Raw genomic sequence first — 7189 nt, forward strand, 5'->3', positions numbered from 1 at the left:
TTATTTTTTACATATGAACTTTTTATTATTGAAAAATTGATTTGATTAAAGACATTTGAGAAGTTTAAAATTAGGCTTAAAACACTTTTGGTCGCCCACGAATGCGATGTATGCAAAATAAGTCTCTAAACTTAAAAAAGAGTATTTTTGGTCCCCAACTTAACATTCTGTCAACAGGTTTGGTCCCTCATCGTTTTTCCGTCAATAAAGTAACGATTATGAGGACAAAAGTGTAATTAGAAAAAAATTAATTATAAAATAATATAAAAATTAACAACCCAGAAGTTGTTCTTGAGCTTCATCTTCTTCCTCTTCATAATGACCAAATCCAACTCCCTCATCACCAGCATTCCTAAGCTTCCTCCTCATCCAGATCGGAGCCACCGCAATGCACCATTGCCGCTCTTCTGCCACCACCACTGTAACAGAAGCCACCGCAGCCAGATTTGGAAAGACGGTGGCTTCGTTGTTCAGGTCTTGAAGAGGAATGGGGATCAGCGGCGGACGGCGAGAAATGGTTTTGAATGAGATAAGGAAAGGAGAACGTTGAGGGATGTTTTGATGGGGTTGTTCGGGGAGAAGAACATGAAGAACGCGGCTTTGTCTCAGGTGTTCATACGAGGAAGGTGCGTTGGTGAGGTGGGGAAGATTCTGGAAGGGTTGCCGAGGACGAAGCCCAAGTTCGTGTGTGAGAGCTGTGGGGATATGAGGTTCGTGCCGTGTGGGAATTGCAGTGGGAGCAAGAAGGTGTTTGATGAGGACGAAGGGTTGTTGAAGAGGTGTTTGGAGTGAAATGAGAATGGTTGGCTTAAGTGTCCCAATTTTTCGTCTAATTGATTGATTGCTTGGTGTTTGTAAAATTGTCACACTGGATGTATAATTGTTGCTGTTTTTGCAATTGCAGCTTGTTATGTGTTTTAGACTTTTAGGTACGGTGTTGATGAATAATTTGATGAATACATTTATTCATATAACCTGTTTCGCCATGTTTACTAGTTTTTATTTTATTTTTCTTTTAGCTGGTAAGCTAATAATGGCTTGGAACTTCACCATGAGATTTTCTTAAACCAGTATTTAAATCCATAGTAAAAGTACGCTCCATCTGGTCTAATACTCAGATAGGGTTTATATCCGCGATAATCATCTTTTTTGGTACTATAAACCATATAACTCTTTTGCACATTATTCCATGCAAAGTCACACCAATACAAAGTAGTACCCCAAAAATTATCCTCGAAGGACCACTCTACATACTGTCCACTGTGAAGATAATGTTGGCCAAGATCATCATCCCCTGAATGACAATGGAGAGAGAGTTGAGTACCCGCCAAATTATTTATTACACGCACTATCAACATCTTGACCTTGCACAGGTACTATCAAACTACATGTTGCAATAATAAGCAACACAGAAAGTACTATACCGAACACCTTCAACATGTTTATGAGATACTAATAAACATACATCTTATATTTCACCTCCCCCTAAAAAGGGTCACAATATATCAATATATATAAGAAAATTTCATTGACATTTAGGGGCTCGTTTGTTGGACAGGATAAGCAGACAGTATAGGATAACAATAATCCTATCCTGCTGTAATATGTTGTCTGTTGCACCAGCATGATGATACAGCGGAAGTCGTACTAGGATTGCAAGCGCAAATCCTAAAAGGAAAAGGTTCTGGAATCCACCAGAAAGGGAGATAGCCAGCGCTAAAACCCTAGAAAATAAACTGGAATCCACCAGAGTTAATAAACTGGAATCCACCAGAGTTTGAGAGAATCAAAAACTTCCTATGGCTCATGCCTTACAACTGCTTAAATAGAGAAATATGAAAACCCTAATGAAACTAAAAATATTCTATTCTAAAATAAAAAGATCCTAATCAAAAGTAAAAAAAAATATACAAATTAAACGACCCTAATCACAGAATAAAAAGATCCTAATCACAAATAAATAAAATGGTTAATCGTCTACTTGGTCCCTGTCTTTGTCTCGCCGTCTGAAATTAGTCCCTCCCCGGAAAATTTACAAATCTGGGTCCTCTCGTTTGCAATAAGTCTGGAGTAGGTCCTCGCCGGAGCCCAGAGCTCCGGCGAGTGATGAATATGCATGCTGACTGGGCTAATGTTGATTAAGTGGATTTTTTTAAAAAAATAAAAAATAAAAACAAGTCAGAAATTTTAATTTATTTAAAAAAATAAAAAACAATTATTTTAATCTAAATTCATCTTCATCAACATGAAACTTCTTCAACATCATGTTTTTCATCTAATTTTTTTTACATTGATCTCATCTTCATTTTCTTCATCAGCTTCTTCAAAAAATTATAAACCTAACAATAAACAAAATAAAATCCCAAAAACACCAAATCTAATTTCCCAGGATCTTCATCATCATAACCAAGAGTCCAGAAATAATCAAAATCCAGAAAGATGTTCATTATCATCCACCATCAAAATAAGCAAACCCAGAAAATGTTGAACAATGTTGTTCAAGAAAAAAAAAACCCCACACCCTCCCCTCCCTCAAGCCCACCCAAGACATCACCTTTCTTCAAACTCTCACCCTTCCCTTCTCTCTTCGGTCTTCCTTGCGCTTCGCCACGACGATCTCGCGGCCGCCAATGTCGCACCACTGTGTCGATCTCAGTAAGCTCGACGCCACCTGCAGCTAGGGTCATGGGACGAACAATTCATTCTCAGATCTGGGACGAACAACTTCTGCCGCCGCGTTACTCAGTGTCCTCTGTTTTGGAAATCAAACCTGGAAGCCTCGCTGTTGATCTTCAACCTCGCTACCTGCCCAGCGATCCAGATCTGGGATTTTGTAGGTGAGGGTGAGGTTTGAAGGGAGGGAAGAGGTGATGGGGTTCCGTTTGCAGGTTGGGGTTTTGGTTAGGGGTGTGGTGGGGTTGAGGTTGAGGTTGCACGTGGGGTTGGGGGTTGGGGGTGAGGGTGGATGTTGCTGGGTTTAGAATTGGTGTTGGTGTTATTGTTGAAGATGAGAGTGATGAAGATGAATGAGTTAAAGATGAGATTAAGAAGGGATAAATCTGATTGGTTTTTTGTATTATTTTTTAGGGTTCTATTTTTAATTAAATTTGAGAAATCATCCAGTTTTTATCCATTGCAAACGTGAAAAGCATAGGTGATAGGACAGGTTGCCTAGTTGGTTGCTTTCAAAAATTCCAGAACACCATCTATCAAATTAATTGGAATTGATTTTGTTAATTAATTTAGGGTTATTTTCATTAATTGGAAATTGTATTTTTTTTTTAATTTTTTTTCCTTGACACGTCAACCTCATTTATCCAGTCAGCGTGCCTATTCATCACTCGCCGGAGCTCCGGGCTCCGGCGAGGACCTGCTCCAGACTTATTTCAAACGAGAGGACCCAGATTTGTAAATTTTCCGGGGAGGGACTAATTTCAGACAGCGAGACAAAGACAGAGACCAAGTAGACGATTAACCCTAAATAAAATTACTAAAATACTAAAAACATTCTAAAAAGCTCCTACATCAGTCTCCTCTTCTTGTGAAGAACTCGACCCCGAGTTCTCATCACGATAAAGGACTTCAGCTGCGTCAAAATACCAGGATCAAAAGGCTTCCAAATTAGACCAAGGAGAGTGAGTGTTGAAAATCTAATAAAAACACATGGAAAAGAGTGTGGAGACTGGAGACTCTTGTTTTGAAACACTAGCGTCCATCTTGTTGATGCTAGGATCAAATTGTTTTCGCCGAATACCATGAAATTGAAATAGTGTGTTTTCTGGATGAACAAGCAGTGATTGAAACAACTTCCAGTGGCATGGAATCAATTGTATGTATTGCGAGTTAGACAAGTTGGATTGCACTTCCTCTTGCTCAGGCATATTACCGAACAGATGGGGTGCAAACTTGGGAACAAGGACAGATTGAACCTGAGGCACAACCATAAGTTTTGGATTGTAAGGTGTGACCACTGCCTCGATGCCCAAATTGACAGAGGTGTCTGCCTCAGATATAACATGGGGTGCAACCTCTAGGTAGAAGAGAACTGTGTGTTGGTGTGCTCTCGCTGCACAAATCATCCATCAACGTTTTTGCCTCATCTTCCAGGCCAACAACAGAGGATGACGCAAATGAAATTTCAGAATCCGATTCCGAAGAAGTTGCGTGCACAGGTCTAGCAGATGGACATGAATTTGATGTGGGTTTTGGTAGGGGTTGTGGCAAGGAAATCGGATCTGCAGTCGGTGATATGTTGAGGTAAGGATTGATAAGGTTGGGTGTTGCAGGTTGGTGGTGTGGAGTTTCGGTGATTTTAGAGGTTGGGTACTGAACTTGGTAATAAGGATGAGATACAGATGGTGAAGGTAAGGATTGGGAAGGTAAGTATATAGCGGACAGATTATTGCTGTTGTCGCTCGGAAACCTATGTGGTTTTCCTCTCTTGTCTCGTTGCCAGTTACCGTTGTTGGTAGTGTTGATCTATGCTGTTATAGCCGTCGTGAACATGGCCATTTGTTGTGTCATCTGTTGTGTCATAACAGTTAGGGCCGCGGTAAGAGCCGCGGTTACATCCTTCAGGTCTGCTTTGGTCACTGGTTGATCTTCCATGGTTGATCAAGTAAAGAAAAGAGACAGGAGAAACCTGCTAAGATACCACTTGATACAATGGAAGTCGTACTAGGATTGCAAGCGCAAATCCTAAAAGGAAAAGGTTATGGAATCCACTAGAAAGGGAGATAGCCAGCGCTAAAACCCTAGAAAATAAACTGGAATCTGCCAGAGTTAATAAAATGGACTCCACCAGAGTTTGAGAGAAATCTCAGATTTATAATAATAAAAAACTTCCTATGGCTCATGCCTTACAACTGCTTAAATAGAGAAATAGGAAAACCCTAATGAAACTAAAAATATTTTATTCTAAAATAAAAAGATTCTATTCTGAAAATAAAATGATCCTAATCAAAAGTTAATAAAATATACAAATTAAACGACCCTAATCACAAATAAAAAGATCCTTACCACAAATAAATAAAATTACTAAAATACTAAAATTATCCTAAAAAACTCCTACATCACATGATATGATAACATTATCCTGTCCCTTACCCTATCCTGTACTACCAATTATATTAACTAATCATAATAGAATATCAAAATCTCCAACAAAGAAAATTAAAATATTACAAAATTTTAGTAAATAATAATTCCTAATAACACATTGATAAATAAAATTTAAAAAGTAAAATAAAACTAGGTAATATATAATTTTTTCATTTTTACTATGTATATATATTATTTTGACTGTCATACTAATAACAATATTAATTAATTCTTTTTTTTTACAGCAAAAGAGAATATATTGATTGAAAGATTGTTGGGAACAAACTCTCCCAACTAAAAACAAATTAATATTAATTAATTCTTACCAATTTATTTTTGATTATATTACTAAATTTTTATATTATATCAATTCAATTAATGATATTATTAATTAGTTATTAATAATATTTTAAATCATTAATTATATCAAGTAACAATCCAAAAGTTTGTCAATTTTCACATATGAAAGTGTAAATTAATAAACATTAAAGTTTTTTTTTGTTACATGAGAAAAATTACATTAAAGTTATTTAAATATTAATAATTAATCAACATAAATTTTTAAAAAGAAACCCAACGAAAGAAAGTCAATGATATATTTTTAGGGTGAAGTAGTGGAATATCTTTGTGGATACCAAAGCCTGGACGTATCCCATTGATTTATGGTAAACCAAGATAAATCTCTTGTGTGCTTTACTTACTTTAGATCTTTTACTCTCATATCTAATTCGTTGCACAATCACCTCTACAAAAAAATGTATCAAGGAACAAGCACTTGTTTGAAGCAGTTTTTTTTAGTTGACACAATTCAAACCCCAGTGTCTTTGTTTTATTTCTCGAATAATAGAAAAAATAATAATAAAGAGATGAAAAATAATGAGGGTTTTTGCTTGATTATGTACATAATGGAAAGTAAAAATATTATTTTTGTTCCGTGCTAGAACATAGAGAGGGAAGGTAGTACCCAAAGTATGCGGAAGGTGATGAGAATGCTTAGAGAGAGAAGCTCTAACAGCTTAGAGAGAGAAAATGTAACTGAATTTCAATGCTATTATTACTCCGAATGAGCTTAGAGTCCCTTACAATTGGTATCTCCCTCCTATTTATAGAGGTGGCGTTGGGCTTTGGCGCCTCTAACTTACCTAAGTGGGCCAGTTGGGCCTCGGGAAGGGAGGCCCAAGATCATGGTGCGTTCCCCGCCCAAGGTCAGGTTTCCTGGGCGAGGGACCCTGGGGCCTCGCCCAGTCCACAAGTCCACAAGACACCGAACTCAAAGCATGAGAGCTAAGTGTGTCTTTAAGCAAGAAACAAGGCGAAATCCCCGAGAATACTGACTAAGACCTATGAAAAACCTTAAAAATCTAAAAGTGAAGAGCAATGGCCAACATGACCTTATAAATAAACCTTTGTAATCAACACTTTGGATCCCCAGCCGTGCCCTCCTCTTCCGGCGATCCAAGTCCACAAGCAGGCTTACGGCGAAGGCTTCTAGTCCGCCCACCTTAACATGGCTATGCACGTGCCTTGAATCGTGATACTCCGCTGCGTGTTGTGTCCATCCTACGCGTTAAGCCTTGAAGTGACGCCGGGGTTAGTGAATCCACAAAACCTCAACCGCTACCTTTGACATGTTCCTTCCAGTCACATCACTTCTTTGACAATTTGAATTTCAACCAATCGGCAGCAACCGTTGCAGCTTTTCATTTAATGCGTCTTTCTCACTCCCCAGAATTTCGCAACCGCAATCATGTCATTTCCTGACGTCATGGGGCACAACCTCTCTTTTTCCTCCATATCCCTCGGTAACTGTCCACAACTTCTTCCTACACGTTTTCCTTCACACGTCGCTCCCTGCTTATAACAGCATTGTCCTACTCATTCCTTCCGTTCCTTTGCGACTTACGAATCTTTGCTCCTTTACTCTCGTGGAAACTTGTCCAGTGTCAGAATTACCTTTGTTCCTTGCAATCCCTCTGCTATGACTTCAAAGCGTCAAACTAAAAATCCCAAACGTAATGTCATCGCGGCCACCCCTCTACGATGTGTTCCTCCCGTTCCCCCGCCCCCTCCAGAAGGCGTCCCTCTTGAA

The sequence above is a fragment of the Lotus japonicus genome, chromosome 5 (genome assembly GCF_012489685.1).
Source record: "Lotus japonicus ecotype B-129 chromosome 5, LjGifu_v1.2".
Lineage (NCBI taxonomy): Eukaryota > Viridiplantae > Streptophyta > Magnoliopsida > Fabales > Fabaceae > Lotus > Lotus japonicus.